Raw genomic sequence first — 16,549 nt, forward strand, 5'->3', positions numbered from 1 at the left:
AGAACATGTAGGAACTTAGCAATTTTGTGTGCAGAATAATAGGAATTAATTATTTTATTTTATCATACAATGTAGTGCTTGTTGTGAATGTTTAATAAATTTAGCTGTGTGAGAAAAAATTCAATATAATTAACAATTAGGCAGTGTTAAATGATAATAATGATGATGTATTGAAAATGTATTTTGTCATGTCGATGCGTGAGTTTATGTAAGTGTGTGGTTAAGGCTTGTTGTGAAACCTTTTATTACTATTATTGTTATTCATTACTCATGTTAATATTTGTATGAATTGTATTGACTTTTTTTTATCTGTTGAACTACATGTGTTTGGTTAATGGAGTTTTACAATGTGCAATATTAATTTTGATGTGTATTTTAAGGGATGTTTCTCGGCCTTTCGGCTAAGATCAGAGTGTAGTATCGCTTCTCGGCCTTTTGGCTAAGATCGAAGTGTAGTATCTGCGATTCTTCTACACTTTGTCTTGGCAGCATTTTTTGTGACGGATTGCCCCCGGACCTGGTCCGGGGAGTGCGATTGACCCTGCTGGCCACTGCCTAGTGCATGCCAGCATGGGGGCACATTGCTTAGGCAACGTTAAATATCTGTTTAGATAAAATTATATTGACAATTAAAATGTAATGTATAAAGTCAACTCTCCCATGAGAATCATTCTTGCCTTATTGAAACTGCAGTTAATCTAAGGGACCAGCTTGTGCTGCAGCAAGTGGAAAGTACGGTAATTGTAAGAGCGTTGTTATGGATATACCAAGTTTTTTGTTTATTGCTGGTGAATAGTGATTCATTTGGATTGTAATACCTCGTGTCACTGTATTGAAGATATTATCAATGTACAGACCATGCTTGTGCATGTGTGGTGTAGAGTATGACGGCTCGTCGAAAGTGTACAGTCGTTTATGGAAGTCAGTAGACCTTGTTATAGCATTTGATTTAGTAATAGGGAGCCCATATAGCTCCTGGTTCATTAGGATTGTTATCGCTTCTCGGCCTTTTGGCTAAGATCAAAGTGTAGTATCTGTTCTTATCAGCTTAATATCTGATACGTCCTGCATCGCAGGACCAGAATATTAAACTGATTTTTGGAACAGGGCGGAGTGCTAGGGGCTTGCCCCACCTCCGCCGCGGGTTGGCCCGGTATTGCAGTACCACCGGGATCGGCCCACCACAAAATGTAATAAACTTTAAGTTTGTTTTAAATGTAATAAACATTGTTACCAACTTGTAAGAATGGATGATAGTGAAAAATTGATTGTTGTAATGTAATGTGCCCAAGTGCAGAGACAATACAGAAAAGTCGTGTGTACATTCAACAAATGAAGAGGAAGAGAAAGCTGATCCAGTAGGTGCTGCCAGGGGCGGCCGAACAGGAACTACAAGGATGCCCAAGGGACGAACTTGGAATGCGAGAACATGTAGGAACTTAGCAATTTTGTGTGCAGAATAATAGGAATTAATTATTTTATTTTATCATACAATGTAGTGCTTGTTGTGAATGTTTAATAAATTTAGCTGTGTGAGAAAAAATTCAATATAATTAACAATTAGGCAGTGTTAAATGATAATAATGATGATGTATTGAAAATGTATTTTGTCATGTCGATGCGTGAGTTTATGTAAGTGTGTGGTTAAGGCTTGTTGTGAAACCTTTTATTACTATTATTGTTATTCATTACTCATGTTAATATTTGTATGAATTGTATTGACTTTTTTTTATCTGTTGAACTACATGTGTTTGGTTAATGGAGTTTTACAATGTGCAATATTAATTTTGATGTGTATTTTAAGGGATGTTTCTCGGCCTTTCGGCTAAGATCAGAGTGTAGTATCGCTTCTCGGCCTTTTGGCTAAGATCGAAGTGTAGTATCTGCGATTCTTCTACACTTTGTCTTGGCAGCATTTTTTGTGACGGATTGCCCCCGGACCTGGTCCGGGGAGTGCGATTGACCCTGCTGGCCACTGCCTAGTGCATGCCAGCATGGGGGCACATTGCTTAGGCAACGTTAAATATCTGTTTAGATAAAATTATATTGACAATTAAAATGTAATGTATAAAGTCAACTCTCCCATGAGAATCATTCTTGCCTTATTGAAACTGCAGTTAATCTAAGGGACCAGCTTGTGCTGCAGCAAGTGGAAAGTACGGTAATTGTAAGAGCGTTGTTATGGATATACCAAGTTTTTTGTTTATTGCTGGTGAATAGTGATTCATTTGGATTGTAATACCTCGTGTCACTGTATTGAAGATATTATCAATGTACAGACCATGCTTGTGCATGTGTGGTGTAGAGTATGACGGCTCGTCGAAAGTGTACAGTCGTTTATGGAAGTCAGTAGACCTTGTTATAGCATTTGATTTAGTAATAGGGAGCCCATATAGCTCCTGGTTCATTAGGATTGTTATCGCTTCTCGGCCTTTTGGCTAAGATCAAAGTGTAGTATCTGTTCTTATCAGCTTAATATCTGATACGTCCTGCATCGCAGGACCAGAATATTAAACTGATTTTTGGAACAGGGCGGAGTGCTAGGGGCTTGCCCCACCTCCGCCGCGGGTTGGCCCGGTATTGCAGTACCACCGGGATCGGCCCACCACAAAATGTAATAAACTTTAAGTTTGTTTTAAATGTAATAAACATTGTTACCAACTTGTAAGAATGGATGATAGTGAAAAATTGATTGTTGTAATGTAATGTGCCCAAGTGCAGAGACAATACAGAAAAGTCGTGTGTACATTCAACAAATGAAGAGGAAGAGAAAGCTGATCCAGTAGGTGCTGCCAGGGGCGGCCGAACAGGAACTACAAGGATGCCCAAGGGACGAACTTGGAATGCGAGAACATGTAGGAACTTAGCAATTTTGTGTGCAGAATAATAGGAATTAATTATTTTATTTTATCATACAATGTAGTGCTTGTTGTGAATGTTTAATAAATTTAGCTGTGTGAGAAAAAATTCAATATAATTAACAATTAGGCAGTGTTAAATGATAATAATGATGATGTATTGAAAATGTATTTTGTCATGTCGATGCGTGAGTTTATGTAAGTGTGTGGTTAAGGCTTGTTGTGAAACCTTTTATTACTATTATTGTTATTCATTACTCATGTTAATATTTGTATGAATTGTATTGACTTTTTTTTATCTGTTGAACTACATGTGTTTGGTTAATGGAGTTTTACAATGTGCAATATTAATTTTGATGTGTATTTTAAGGGATGTTTCTCGGCCTTTCGGCTAAGATCAGAGTGTAGTATCGCTTCTCGGCCTTTTGGCTAAGATCGAAGTGTAGTATCTGCGATTCTTCTACACTTTGTCTTGGCAGCATTTTTTGTGACGGATTGCCCCCGGACCTGGTCCGGGGAGTGCGATTGACCCTGCTGGCCACTGCCTAGTGCATGCCAGCATGGGGGCACATTGCTTAGGCAACGTTAAATATCTGTTTAGATAAAATTATATTGACAATTAAAATGTAATGTATAAAGTCAACTCTCCCATGAGAATCATTCTTGCCTTATTGAAACTGCAGTTAATCTAAGGGACCAGCTTGTGCTGCAGCAAGTGGAAAGTACGGTAATTGTAAGAGCGTTGTTATGGATATACCAAGTTTTTTGTTTATTGCTGGTGAATAGTGATTCATTTGGATTGTAATACCTCGTGTCACTGTATTGAAGATATTATCAATGTACAGACCATGCTTGTGCATGTGTGGTGTAGAGTATGACGGCTCGTCGAAAGTGTACAGTCGTTTATGGAAGTCAGTAGACCTTGTTATAGCATTTGATTTAGTAATAGGGAGCCCATATAGCTCCTGGTTCATTAGGATTGTTATCGCTTCTCGGCCTTTTGGCTAAGATCAAAGTGTAGTATCTGTTCTTATCAGCTTAATATCTGATACGTCCTGCATCGCAGGACCAGAATATTAAACTGATTTTTGGAACAGGGCGGAGTGCTAGGGGCTTGCCCCACCTCCGCCGCGGGTTGGCCCGGTATTGCAGTACCACCGGGATCGGCCCACCACAAAATGTAATAAACTTTAAGTTTGTTTTAAATGTAATAAACATTGTTACCAACTTGTAAGAATGGATGATAGTGAAAAATTGATTGTTGTAATGTAATGTGCCCAAGTGCAGAGACAATACAGAAAAGTCGTGTGTACATTCAACAAATGAAGAGGAAGAGAAAGCTGATCCAGTAGGTGCTGCCAGGGGCGGCCGAACAGGAACTACAAGGATGCCCAAGGGACGAACTTGGAATGCGAGAACATGTAGGAACTTAGCAATTTTGTGTGCAGAATAATAGGAATTAATTATTTTATTTTATCATACAATGTAGTGCTTGTTGTGAATGTTTAATAAATTTAGCTGTGTGAGAAAAAATTCAATATAATTAACAATTAGGCAGTGTTAAATGATAATAATGATGATGTATTGAAAATGTATTTTGTCATGTCGATGCGTGAGTTTATGTAAGTGTGTGGTTAAGGCTTGTTGTGAAACCTTTTATTACTATTATTGTTATTCATTACTCATGTTAATATTTGTATGAATTGTATTGACTTTTTTTTATCTGTTGAACTACATGTGTTTGGTTAATGGAGTTTTACAATGTGCAATATTAATTTTGATGTGTATTTTAAGGGATGTTTCTCGGCCTTCTCGGCTAAGATCAGAGTGTAGTATCGCTTCTCGGCCTTTTGGCTAAGATCGAAGTGTAGTATCTGCGATTCTTCTACACTTTGTCTTGGCAGCATTTTTTGTGACGGATTGCCCCCGGACCTGGTCCGGGGAGTGCGATTGACCCTGCTGGCCACTGCCTAGTGCATGCCAGCATGGGGGCACATTGCTTAGGCAACGTTAAATATCTGTTTAGATAAAATTATATTGACAATTAAAATGTAATGTATAAAGTCAACTCTCCCATGAGAATCATTCTTGCCTTATTGAAACTGCAGTTAATCTAAGGGACCAGCTTGTGCTGCAGCAAGTGGAAAGTACGGTAATTGTAAGAGCGTTGTTATGGATATACCAAGTTTTTTGTTTATTGCTGGTGAATAGTGATTCATTTGGATTGTAATACCTCGTGTCACTGTATTGAAGATATTATCAATGTACAGACCATGCTTGTGCATGTGTGGTGTAGAGTATGACGGCTCGTCGAAAGTGTACAGTCGTTTATGGAAGTCAGTAGACCTTGTTATAGCATTTGATTTAGTAATAGGGAGCCCATATAGCTCCTGGTTCATTAGGATTGTTATCGCTTCTCGGCCTTTTGGCTAAGATCAAAGTGTAGTATCTGTTCTTATCAGCTTAATATCTGATACGTCCTGCATCGCAGGACCAGAATATTAAACTGATTTTTGGAACAGGGCGGAGTGCTAGGGGCTTGCCCCACCTCCGCCGCGGGTTGGCCCGGTATTGCAGTACCACCGGGATCGGCCCACCACAAAATGTAATAAACTTTAAGTTTGTTTTAAATGTAATAAACATTGTTACCAACTTGTAAGAATGGATGATAGTGAAAAATTGATTGTTGTAATGTAATGTGCCCAAGTGCAGAGACAATACAGAAAAGTCGTGTGTACATTCAACAAATGAAGAGGAAGAGAAAGCTGATCCAGTAGGTGCTGCCAGGGGCGGCCGAACAGGAACTACAAGGATGCCCAAGGGACGAACTTGGAATGCGAGAACATGTAGGAACTTAGCAATTTTGTGTGCAGAATAATAGGAATTAATTATTTTATTTTATCATACAATGTAGTGCTTGTTGTGAATGTTTAATAAATTTAGCTGTGTGAGAAAAAATTCAATATAATTAACAATTAGGCAGTGTTAAATGATAATAATGATGATGTATTGAAAATGTATTTTGTCATGTCGATGCGTGAGTTTATGTAAGTGTGTGGTTAAGGCTTGTTGTGAAACCTTTTATTACTATTATTGTTATTCATTACTCATGTTAATATTTGTATGAATTGTATTGACTTTTTTTTATCTGTTGAACTACATGTGTTTGGTTAATGGAGTTTTACAATGTGCAATATTAATTTTGATGTGTATTTTAAGGGATGTTTCTCGGCCTTTCGGCTAAGATCAGAGTGTAGTATCGCTTCTCGGCCTTTTGGCTAAGATCGAAGTGTAGTATCTGCGATTCTTCTACACTTTGTCTTGGCAGCATTTTTTGTGACGGATTGCCCCCGGACCTGGTCCGGGGAGTGCGATTGACCCTGCTGGCCACTGCCTAGTGCATGCCAGCATGGGGGCACATTGCTTAGGCAACGTTAAATATCTGTTTAGATAAAATTATATTGACAATTAAAATGTAATGTATAAAGTCAACTCTCCCATGAGAATCATTCTTGCCTTATTGAAACTGCAGTTAATCTAAGGGACCAGCTTGTGCTGCAGCAAGTGGAAAGTACGGTAATTGTAAGAGCGTTGTTATGGATATACCAAGTTTTTTGTTTATTGCTGGTGAATAGTGATTCATTTGGATTGTAATACCTCGTGTCACTGTATTGAAGATATTATCAATGTACAGACCATGCTTGTGCATGTGTGGTGTAGAGTATGACGGCTCGTCGAAAGTGTACAGTCGTTTATGGAAGTCAGTAGACCTTGTTATAGCATTTGATTTAGTAATAGGGAGCCCATATAGCTCCTGGTTCATTAGGATTGTTATCGCTTCTCGGCCTTTTGGCTAAGATCAAAGTGTAGTATCTGTTCTTATCAGCTTAATATCTGATACGTCCTGCATCGCAGGACCAGAATATTAAACTGATTTTTGGAACAGGGCGGAGTGCTAGGGGCTTGCCCCACCTCCGCCGCGGGTTGGCCCGGTATTGCAGTACCACCGGGATCGGCCCACCACAAAATGTAATAAACTTTAAGTTTGTTTTAAATGTAATAAACATTGTTACCAACTTGTAAGAATGGATGATAGTGAAAAATTGATTGTTGTAATGTAATGTGCCCAAGTGCAGAGACAATACAGAAAAGTCGTGTGTACATTCAACAAATGAAGAGGAAGAGAAAGCTGATCCAGTAGGTGCTGCCAGGGGCGGCCGAACAGGAACTACAAGGATGCCCAAGGGACGAACTTGGAATGCGAGAACATGTAGGAACTTAGCAATTTTGTGTGCAGAATAATAGGAATTAATTATTTTATTTTATCATACAATGTAGTGCTTGTTGTGAATGTTTAATAAATTTAGCTGTGTGAGAAAAAATTCAATATAATTAACAATTAGGCAGTGTTAAATGATAATAATGATGATGTATTGAAAATGTATTTTGTCATGTCGATGCGTGAGTTTATGTAAGTGTGTGGTTAAGGCTTGTTGTGAAACCTTTTATTACTATTATTGTTATTCATTACTCATGTTAATATTTGTATGAATTGTATTGACTTTTTTTTATCTGTTGAACTACATGTGTTTGGTTAATGGAGTTTTACAATGTGCAATATTAATTTTGATGTGTATTTTAAGGGATGTTTCTCGGCCTTTCGGCTAAGATCAGAGTGTAGTATCGCTTCTCGGCCTTTTGGCTAAGATCGAAGTGTAGTATCTGCGATTCTTCTACACTTTGTCTTGGCAGCATTTTTTGTGACGGATTGCCCCCGGACCTGGTCCGGGGAGTGCGATTGACCCTGCTGGCCACTGCCTAGTGCATGCCAGCATGGGGGCACATTGCTTAGGCAACGTTAAATATCTGTTTAGATAAAATTATATTGACAATTAAAATGTAATGTATAAAGTCAACTCTCCCATGAGAATCATTCTTGCCTTATTGAAACTGCAGTTAATCTAAGGGACCAGCTTGTGCTGCAGCAAGTGGAAAGTACGGTAATTGTAAGAGCGTTGTTATGGATATACCAAGTTTTTTGTTTATTGCTGGTGAATAGTGATTCATTTGGATTGTAATACCTCGTGTCACTGTATTGAAGATATTATCAATGTACAGACCATGCTTGTGCATGTGTGGTGTAGAGTATGACGGCTCGTCGAAAGTGTACAGTCGTTTATGGAAGTCAGTAGACCTTGTTATAGCATTTGATTTAGTAATAGGGAGCCCATATAGCTCCTGGTTCATTAGGATTGTTATCGCTTCTCGGCCTTTTGGCTAAGATCAAAGTGTAGTATCTGTTCTTATCAGCTTAATATCTGATACGTCCTGCATCGCAGGACCAGAATATTAAACTGATTTTTGGAACAGGGCGGAGTGCTAGGGGCTTGCCCCACCTCCGCCGCGGGTTGGCCCGGTATTGCAGTACCACCGGGATCGGCCCACCACAAAATGTAATAAACTTTAAGTTTGTTTTAAATGTAATAAACATTGTTACCAACTTGTAAGAATGGATGATAGTGAAAAATTGATTGTTGTAATGTAATGTGCCCAAGTGCAGAGACAATACAGAAAAGTCGTGTGTACATTCAACAAATGAAGAGGAAGAGAAAGCTGATCCAGTAGGTGCTGCCAGGGGCGGCCGAACAGGAACTACAAGGATGCCCAAGGGACGAACTTGGAATGCGAGAACATGTAGGAACTTAGCAATTTTGTGTGCAGAATAATAGGAATTAATTATTTTATTTTATCATACAATGTAGTGCTTGTTGTGAATGTTTAATAAATTTAGCTGTGTGAGAAAAAATTCAATATAATTAACAATTAGGCAGTGTTAAATGATAATAATGATGATGTATTGAAAATGTATTTTGTCATGTCGATGCGTGAGTTTATGTAAGTGTGTGGTTAAGGCTTGTTGTGAAACCTTTTATTACTATTATTGTTATTCATTACTCATGTTAATATTTGTATGAATTGTATTGACTTTTTTTTATCTGTTGAACTACATGTGTTTGGTTAATGGAGTTTTACAATGTGCAATATTAATTTTGATGTGTATTTTAAGGGATGTTTCTCGGCCTTTCGGCTAAGATCAGAGTGTAGTATCGCTTCTCGGCCTTTTGGCTAAGATCGAAGTGTAGTATCTGCGATTCTTCTACACTTTGTCTTGGCAGCATTTTTTGTGACGGATTGCCCCCGGACCTGGTCCGGGGAGTGCGATTGACCCTGCTGGCCACTGCCTAGTGCATGCCAGCATGGGGGCACATTGCTTAGGCAACGTTAAATATCTGTTTAGATAAAATTATATTGACAATTAAAATGTAATGTATAAAGTCAACTCTCCCATGAGAATCATTCTTGCCTTATTGAAACTGCAGTTAATCTAAGGGACCAGCTTGTGCTGCAGCAAGTGGAAAGTACGGTAATTGTAAGAGCGTTGTTCAAGTTTTTTGTTTATTGCTGGTGAATAGTGATTCATTTGGATTGTAATACCTCGTGTCACTGTATTGAAGATATTATCAATGTACAGACCATGCTTGTGCATGTGTGGTGTAGAGTATGACGGCTCGTCGAAAGTGTACAGTCGTTTATGGAAGTCAGTAGACCTTGTTATAGCATTTGATTTAGTAATAGGGAGCCCATATAGCTCCTGGTTCATTAGGATTGTTATCGCTTCTCGGCCTTTTGGCTAAGATCAAAGTGTAGTATCTGTTCTTATCAGCTTAATATCTGATACGTCCTGCATCGCAGGACCAGAATATTAAACTGATTTTTGGAACAGGGCGGAGTGCTAGGGGCTTGCCCCACCTCCGCCGCGGGTTGGCCCGGTATTGCAGTACCACCGGGATCGGCCCACCACAAAATGTAATAAACTTTAAGTTTGTTTTAAATGTAATAAACATTGTTACCAACTTGTAAGAATGGATGATAGTGAAAAATTGATTGTTGTAATGTAATGTGCCCAAGTGCAGAGACAATACAGAAAAGTCGTGTGTACATTCAACAAATGAAGAGGAAGAGAAAGCTGATCCAGTAGGTGCTGCCAGGGGCGGCCGAACAGGAACTACAAGGATGCCCAAGGGACGAACTTGGAATGCGAGAACATGTAGGAACTTAGCAATTTTGTGTGCAGAATAATAGGAATTAATTATTTTATTTTATCATACAATGTAGTGCTTGTTGTGAATGTTTAATAAATTTAGCTGTGTGAGAAAAAATTCAATATAATTAACAATTAGGCAGTGTTAAATGATAATAATGATGATGTATTGAAAATGTATTTTGTCATGTCGATGCGTGAGTTTATGTAAGTGTGTGGTTAAGGCTTGTTGTGAAACCTTTTATTACTATTATTGTTATTCATTACTCATGTTAATATTTGTATGAATTGTATTGACTTTTTTTTATCTGTTGAACTACATGTGTTTGGTTAATGGAGTTTTACAATGTGCAATATTAATTTTGATGTGTATTTTAAGGGATGTTTCTCGGCCTTTCGGCTAAGATCAGAGTGTAGTATCGCTTCTCGGCCTTTTGGCTAAGATCGAAGTGTAGTATCTGCGATTCTTCTACACTTTGTCTTGGCAGCATTTTTTGTGACGGATTGCCCCCGGACCTGGTCCGGGGAGTGCGATTGACCCTGCTGGCCACTGCCTAGTGCATGCCAGCATGGGGGCACATTGCTTAGGCAACGTTAAATATCTGTTTAGATAAAATTATATTGACAATTAAAATGTAATGTATAAAGTCAACTCTCCCATGAGAATCATTCTTGCCTTATTGAAACTGCAGTTAATCTAAGGGACCAGCTTGTGCTGCAGCAAGTGGAAAGTACGGTAATTGTAAGAGCGTTGTTATGGATATACCAAGTTTTTTGTTTATTGCTGGTGAATAGTGATTCATTTGGATTGTAATACCTCGTGTCACTGTATTGAAGATATTATCAATGTACAGACCATGCTTGTGCATGTGTGGTGTAGAGTATGACGGCTCGTCGAAAGTGTACAGTCGTTTATGGAAGTCAGTAGACCTTGTTATAGCATTTGATTTAGTAATAGGGAGCCCATATAGCTCCTGGTTCATTAGGATTGTTATCGCTTCTCGGCCTTTTGGCTAAGATCAAAGTGTAGTATCTGTTCTTATCAGCTTAATATCTGATACGTCCTGCATCGCAGGACCAGAATATTAAACTGATTTTTGGAACAGGGCGGAGTGCTAGGGGCTTGCCCCACCTCCGCCGCGGGTTGGCCCGGTATTGCAGTACCACCGGGATCGGCCCCACCACAAAATGTAATAAACTTTAAGTTTGTTTTAAATGTAATAAACATTGTTACCAACTTGTAAGAATGGATGATAGTGAAAAATTGATTGTTGTAATGTAATGTGCCCAAGTGCAGAGACAATACAGAAAAGTCGTGTGTACATTCAACAAATGAAGAGGAAGAGAAAGCTGATCCAGTAGGTGCTGCCAGGGGCGGGCCGAACAGGAACTACAAGGATGCCCAAGGGACGAACTTGGAATGCGAGAACATGTAGGAACTTAGCAATTTTGTGTGCAGAATAATAGGAATTAATTATTTTATTTTATCATACAATGTAGTGCTTGTTGTGAATGTTTAATAAATTTAGCTGTGTGAGAAAAAATTCAATATAATTAACAATTAGGCAGTGTTAAATGATAATAATGATGATGTATTGAAAATGTATTTTGTCATGTCGATGCGTGAGTTTATGTAAGTGTGTGGTTAAGGCTTGTTGTGAAACCTTTTATTACTATTATTGTTATTCATTACTCATGTTAATATTTGTATGAATTGTATTGACTTTTTTTTATCTGTTGAACTACATGTGTTTGGTTAATGGAGTTTTACAATGTGCAATATTAATTTTGATGTGTATTTTAAGGGATGTTTCTCGGCCTTTCGGCTAAGATCAGAGTGTAGTATCGCTTCTCGGCCTTTTGGCTAAGATCGAAGTGTAGTATCTGCGATTCTTCTACACTTTGTCTTGGCAGCATTTTTTGTGACGGATTGCCCCCGGACCTGGTCCGGGGAGTGCGATTGACCCTGCTGGCCACTGCCTAGTGCATGCCAGCATGGGGGCACATTGCTTAGGCAACGTTAAATATCTGTTTAGATAAAATTATATTGACAATTAAAATGTAATGTATAAAGTCAACTCTCCCATGAGAATCATTCTTGCCTTATTGAAACTGCAGTTAATCTAAGGGACCAGCTTGTGCTGCAGCAAGTGGAAAGTACGGTAATTGTAAGAGCGTTGTTATGGATATACCAAGTTTTTTGTTTATTGCTGGTGAATAGTGATTCATTTGGATTGTAATACCTCGTGTCACTGTATTGAAGATATTATCAATGTACAGACCATGCTTGTGCATGTGTGGTGTAGAGTATGACGGCTCGTCGAAAGTGTACAGTCGTTTATGGAAGTCAGTAGACCTTGTTTATAGCATTTGATTTAGTAATAGGGAGCCCATATAGCTCCTGGTTCATTAGGATTGTTATCGCTTCTCGGCCTTTTGGCTAAGATCAAAGTGTAGTATCTGTTCTTATCAGCTTAATATCTGATACGTCCTGCATCGCAGGACCAGAATATTAAACTGATTTTTGGAACAGGGCGGAGTGCTAGGGGCTTGCCCCACCTCCGCCGCGGGTTGGCCCGGTATTGCAGTACCACCGGGATCGGCCCACCACAAAATGTAATAAACTTTAAGTTTGTTTTAAATGTAATAAACATTGTTACCAACTTGTAAGAATGGATGATAGTGAAAAATTGATTGTTGTAATGTAATGTGCCCAAGTGCAGAGACAATACAGAAAAGTCGTGTGTACATTCAACAAATGAAGAGGAAGAGAAAGCTGATCCAGTAGGTGCTGCCAGGGGCGGCCGAACAGGAACTACAAGGATGCCCAAGGGACGAACTTGGAATGCGAGAACATGTAGGAACTTAGCAATTTTGTGTGCAGAATAATAGGAATTAATTATTTTATTTTATCATACAATGTAGTGCTTGTTGTGAATGTTTAATAAATTTAGCTGTGTGAGAAAAAATTCAATATAATTAACAATTAGGCAGTGTTAAATGATAATAATGATGATGTATTGAAAATGTATTTTGTCATGTCGATGCGTGAGTTTATGTAAGTGTGTGGTTAAGGCTTGTTGTGAAACCTTTTATTACTATTATTGTTATTCATTACTCATGTTAATATTTGTATGAATTGTATTGACTTTTTTTTATCTGTTGAACTACATGTGTTTGGTTAATGGAGTTTTACAATGTGCAATATTAATTTTGATGTGTATTTTAAGGGATGTTTCTCGGCCTTTCGGCTAAGATCAGAGTGTAGTATCGCTTCTCGGCCTTTTGGCTAAGATCGAAGTGTAGTATCTGCGATTCTTCTACACTTTGTCTTGGCAGCATTTTTTGTGACGGATTGCCCCCGGACCTGGTCCGGGGAGTGCGATTGACCCTGCTGGCCACTGCCTAGTGCATGCCAGCATGGGGGCACATTGCTTAGGCAACGTTAAATATCTGTTTAGATAAAATTATATTGACAATTAAAATGTAATGTATAAAGTCAACTCTCCCATGAGAATCATTCTTGCCTTATTGAAACTGCAGTTAATCTAAGGGACCAGCTTGTGCTGCAGCAAGTGGAAAGTACGGTAATTGTAAGAGCGTTGTTATGGATATACCAAGTTTTTTGTTTATTGCTGGTGAATAGTGATTCATTTGGATTGTAATACCTCGTGTCACTGTATTGAAGATATTATCAATGTACAGACCATGCTTGTGCATGTGTGGTGTAGAGTATGACGGCTCGTCGAAAGTGTACAGTCGTTTATGGAAGTCAGTAGACCTTGTTATAGCATTTGATTTAGTAATAGGGAGCCCATATAGCTCCTGGTTCATTAGGATTGTTATCGCTTCTCGGCCTTTTGGCTAAGATCAAAGTGTAGTATCTGTTCTTATCAGCTTAATATCTGATACGTCCTGCATCGCAGGACCAGAATATTAAACTGATTTTTGGAACAGGGCGGAGTGCTAGGGGCTTGCCCCACCTCCGCCGCGGGTTGGCCCGGTATTGCAGTACCACCGGGATCGGCCCACCACAAAATGTAATAAACTTTAAGTTTGTTTTAAATGTAATAAACATTGTTACCAACTTGTAAGAATGGATGATAGTGAAAAATTGATTGTTGTAATGTAATGTGCCCAAGTGCAGAGACAATACAGAAAAGTCGTGTGTACATTCAACAAATGAAGAGGAAGAGAAAGCTGATCCAGTAGGTGCTGCCAGGGGCGGCCGAACAGGAACTACAAGGATGCCCAAGGGACGAACTTGGAATGCGAGAACATGTAGGAACTTAGCAATTTTGTGTGCAGAATAATAGGAATTAATTATTTTATTTTATCATACAATGTAGTGCTTGTTGTGAATGTTTAATAAATTTAGCTGTGTGAGAAAAAATTCAATATAATTAACAATTAGGCAGTGTTAAATGATAATAATGATGATGTATTGAAAATGTATTTTGTCATGTCGATGCGTGAGTTTATGTAAGTGTGTGGTTAAGGCTTGTTGTGAAACCTTTTATTACTATTATTGTTATTCATTACTCATGTTAATATTTGTATGAATTGTATTGACTTTTTTTTTATCTGTTGAACTACATGTGTTTGGTTAATGGAGTTTTACAATGTGCAATATTAATTTTGATGTGTATTTTAAGGGATGTTTCTCGGCCTTTCGGCTAAGATCAGAGTGTAGTATCGCTTCTCGGCCTTTTGGCTAAGATCGAAGTGTAGTATCTGCGATTCTTCTACACTTTGTCTTGGCAGCATTTTTTGTGACGGATTGCCCCCGGACCTGGTCCGGGGAGTGCGATTGACCCTGCTGGCCACTGCCTAGTGCATGCCAGCATGGGGGCACATTGCTTAGGCAACGTTAAATATCTGTTTAGATAAAATTATATTGACAATTAAAATGTAATGTATAAAGTCAACTCTCCCATGAGAATCATTCTTGCCTTATTGAAACTGCAGTTAATCTAAGGGACCAGCTTGTGCTGCAGCAAGTGGAAAGTACGGTAATTGTAAGAGCGTTGTTATGGATATACCAAGTTTTTTGTTTATTGCTGGTGAATAGTGATTCATTTGGATTGTAATACCTCGTGTCACTGTATTGAAGATATTATCAATGTACAGACCATGCTTGTGCATGTGTGGTGTAGAGTATGACGGCTCGTCGAAAGTGTACAGTCGTTTATGGAAGTCAGTAGACCTTGTTATAGCATTTGATTTAGTAATAGGGAGCCCATATAGCTCCTGGTTCATTAGGATTGTTATCGCTTCTCGGCCTTTTGGCTAAGATCAAAGTGTAGTATCTGTTCTTATCAGCTTAATATCTGATACGTCCTGCATCGCAGGACCAGAATATTAAACTGATTTTTGGAACAGGGCGGAGTGCTAGGGGCTTGCCCCACCTCCGCCCTCCGCCGCGGGTTGGCCCGGTATTGCAGTACCACCGGGATCGGCCCACCACAAAATGTAATAAACTTTAAGTTTGTTTTAAATGTAATAAACATTGTTACCAACTTGTAAGAATGGATGATAGTGAAAAATTGATTGTTGTAATGTAATGTGCCCAAGTGCAGAGACAATACAGAAAAGTCGTGTGTACATTCAACAAATGAAGAGGAAGAGAAAGCTGATCCAGTAGGTGCTGCCAGGGGCGGCCGAACAGGAACTACAAGGATGCCCAAGGGACGAACTTGGAATGCGAGAACATGTAGGAACTTAGCAATTTTGTGTGCAGAATAATAGGAATTAATTATTTTATTTTATCATACAATGTAGTGCTTGTTGTGAATGTTTAATAAATTTAGCTGTGTGAGAAAAAATTCAATATAATTAACAATTAGGCAGTGTTAAATGATAATAATGATGATGTATTGAAAATGTATTTTGTCATGTCGATGCGTGAGTTTATGTAAGTGTGTGGTTAAGGCTTGTTGTGAAACCTTTTATTACTATTATTGTTATTCATTACTCATGTTAATATTTGTATGAATTGTATTGACTTTTTTTTATCTGTTGAACTACATGTGTTTGGTTAATGGAGTTTTACAATGTGCAATATTAATTTTGATGTGTATTTTAAGGGATGTTTCTCGGCCTTTCGGCTAAGATCAGAGTGTAGTATCGCTTCTCGGCCTTTTGGCTAAGATCGAAGTGTAGTATCTGCGATTCTTCTACACTTTGTCTTGGCAGCATTTTTTGTGACGGATTGCCCCCGGACCTGGTCCGGGGAGTGCGATTGACCCTGCTGGCCACTGCCTAGTGCATGCCAGCATGGGGGCACATTGCTTAGGCAACGTTAAATATCTGTTTAGATAAAATTATATTGACAATTAAAATGTAATGTATAAAGTCAACTCTCCCATGAGAATCATTCTTGCCTTATTGAAACTGCAGTTAATCTAAGGGACCAGCTTGTGCTGCAGCAAGTGGAAAGTACGGTAATTGTAAGAGCGTTGTTATGGATATACCAAGTTTTTTGTTTATTGCTGGTGAATAGTGATTCATTTGGATTGTAATACCTCGTGTCACTGTATTGAAGATATTATCAATGTACAGACCATGCTTGTGCATGTGTGGTGTAGAG

The 16,549-nt window shown here is 38.6% G+C and overlaps 11 non-coding genes and 12 pseudogenes across 11 annotated transcripts; all 23 read left to right on the forward strand.

The window, feature by feature from the left end:
• Positions 1 to 419: 419 nt before the first annotated feature.
• LOC134545012 (U2 spliceosomal RNA) lies at positions 420 to 584 on the forward strand (annotated as a pseudogene).
• Positions 585 to 994: 410 nt separating this feature from the next.
• LOC134544994 (U2 spliceosomal RNA) lies at positions 995 to 1,187 on the forward strand. The gene has a single exon (XR_010078193.1). It is a non-coding gene; the product is annotated as a U2 spliceosomal RNA (small nuclear RNA).
• A 656-nt stretch (positions 1,188 to 1,843) lies between these two features.
• Positions 1,844 to 2,008, forward strand: LOC134545013 (U2 spliceosomal RNA; annotated as a pseudogene).
• A 410-nt stretch (positions 2,009 to 2,418) lies between these two features.
• LOC134545005 (U2 spliceosomal RNA) lies at positions 2,419 to 2,611 on the forward strand. The gene has a single exon (XR_010078204.1). It is a non-coding gene; the product is annotated as a U2 spliceosomal RNA (small nuclear RNA).
• Positions 2,612 to 3,267: 656 nt separating this feature from the next.
• LOC134545014 (U2 spliceosomal RNA) lies at positions 3,268 to 3,432 on the forward strand (annotated as a pseudogene).
• Positions 3,433 to 3,842: 410 nt separating this feature from the next.
• LOC134545016 (U2 spliceosomal RNA) lies at positions 3,843 to 4,035 on the forward strand. The gene has a single exon (XR_010078211.1). It is a non-coding gene; the product is annotated as a U2 spliceosomal RNA (small nuclear RNA).
• Positions 4,036 to 4,692: 657 nt separating this feature from the next.
• LOC134545015 (U2 spliceosomal RNA) lies at positions 4,693 to 4,857 on the forward strand (annotated as a pseudogene).
• Positions 4,858 to 5,267: 410 nt separating this feature from the next.
• Positions 5,268 to 5,460, forward strand: LOC134545027 (U2 spliceosomal RNA). Its single transcript, XR_010078212.1, has one exon. It is a non-coding gene; the product is annotated as a U2 spliceosomal RNA (small nuclear RNA).
• A 656-nt stretch (positions 5,461 to 6,116) lies between these two features.
• On the forward strand, positions 6,117 to 6,281 carry LOC134545017 (U2 spliceosomal RNA; annotated as a pseudogene).
• A 410-nt stretch (positions 6,282 to 6,691) lies between these two features.
• On the forward strand, positions 6,692 to 6,884 carry LOC134545036 (U2 spliceosomal RNA). The gene has a single exon (XR_010078213.1). It is a non-coding gene; the product is annotated as a U2 spliceosomal RNA (small nuclear RNA).
• A 656-nt stretch (positions 6,885 to 7,540) lies between these two features.
• Positions 7,541 to 7,705, forward strand: LOC134545018 (U2 spliceosomal RNA; annotated as a pseudogene).
• A 410-nt stretch (positions 7,706 to 8,115) lies between these two features.
• On the forward strand, positions 8,116 to 8,308 carry LOC134544995 (U2 spliceosomal RNA). The gene has a single exon (XR_010078194.1). It is a non-coding gene; the product is annotated as a U2 spliceosomal RNA (small nuclear RNA).
• Positions 8,309 to 8,964: 656 nt separating this feature from the next.
• LOC134545019 (U2 spliceosomal RNA) lies at positions 8,965 to 9,129 on the forward strand (annotated as a pseudogene).
• A 400-nt stretch (positions 9,130 to 9,529) lies between these two features.
• Positions 9,530 to 9,722, forward strand: LOC134544996 (U2 spliceosomal RNA). Its single transcript, XR_010078195.1, has one exon. It is a non-coding gene; the product is annotated as a U2 spliceosomal RNA (small nuclear RNA).
• Positions 9,723 to 10,378: 656 nt separating this feature from the next.
• On the forward strand, positions 10,379 to 10,543 carry LOC134545020 (U2 spliceosomal RNA; annotated as a pseudogene).
• A 410-nt stretch (positions 10,544 to 10,953) lies between these two features.
• Positions 10,954 to 11,146, forward strand: LOC134545010 (U2 spliceosomal RNA). The gene has a single exon (XR_010078209.1). It is a non-coding gene; the product is annotated as a U2 spliceosomal RNA (small nuclear RNA).
• Positions 11,147 to 11,804: 658 nt separating this feature from the next.
• On the forward strand, positions 11,805 to 11,969 carry LOC134545021 (U2 spliceosomal RNA; annotated as a pseudogene).
• A 411-nt stretch (positions 11,970 to 12,380) lies between these two features.
• LOC134544997 (U2 spliceosomal RNA) lies at positions 12,381 to 12,573 on the forward strand. Its single transcript, XR_010078196.1, has one exon. It is a non-coding gene; the product is annotated as a U2 spliceosomal RNA (small nuclear RNA).
• A 656-nt stretch (positions 12,574 to 13,229) lies between these two features.
• On the forward strand, positions 13,230 to 13,394 carry LOC134545022 (U2 spliceosomal RNA; annotated as a pseudogene).
• A 410-nt stretch (positions 13,395 to 13,804) lies between these two features.
• On the forward strand, positions 13,805 to 13,997 carry LOC134544998 (U2 spliceosomal RNA). Its single transcript, XR_010078197.1, has one exon. It is a non-coding gene; the product is annotated as a U2 spliceosomal RNA (small nuclear RNA).
• Positions 13,998 to 14,654: 657 nt separating this feature from the next.
• On the forward strand, positions 14,655 to 14,819 carry LOC134545023 (U2 spliceosomal RNA; annotated as a pseudogene).
• Positions 14,820 to 15,229: 410 nt separating this feature from the next.
• LOC134545011 (U2 spliceosomal RNA) lies at positions 15,230 to 15,429 on the forward strand. The gene has a single exon (XR_010078210.1). It is a non-coding gene; the product is annotated as a U2 spliceosomal RNA (small nuclear RNA).
• Positions 15,430 to 16,085: 656 nt separating this feature from the next.
• Positions 16,086 to 16,250, forward strand: LOC134545024 (U2 spliceosomal RNA; annotated as a pseudogene).
• The last annotated feature ends 299 nt before the right edge of the window (positions 16,251 to 16,549 follow it).

This window comes from Bacillus rossius, unplaced genomic scaffold, assembly GCF_032445375.1.
Source record: "Bacillus rossius redtenbacheri isolate Brsri unplaced genomic scaffold, Brsri_v3 Brsri_v3_scf538, whole genome shotgun sequence".
Lineage (NCBI taxonomy): Eukaryota > Metazoa > Arthropoda > Insecta > Phasmatodea > Bacillidae > Bacillus > Bacillus rossius.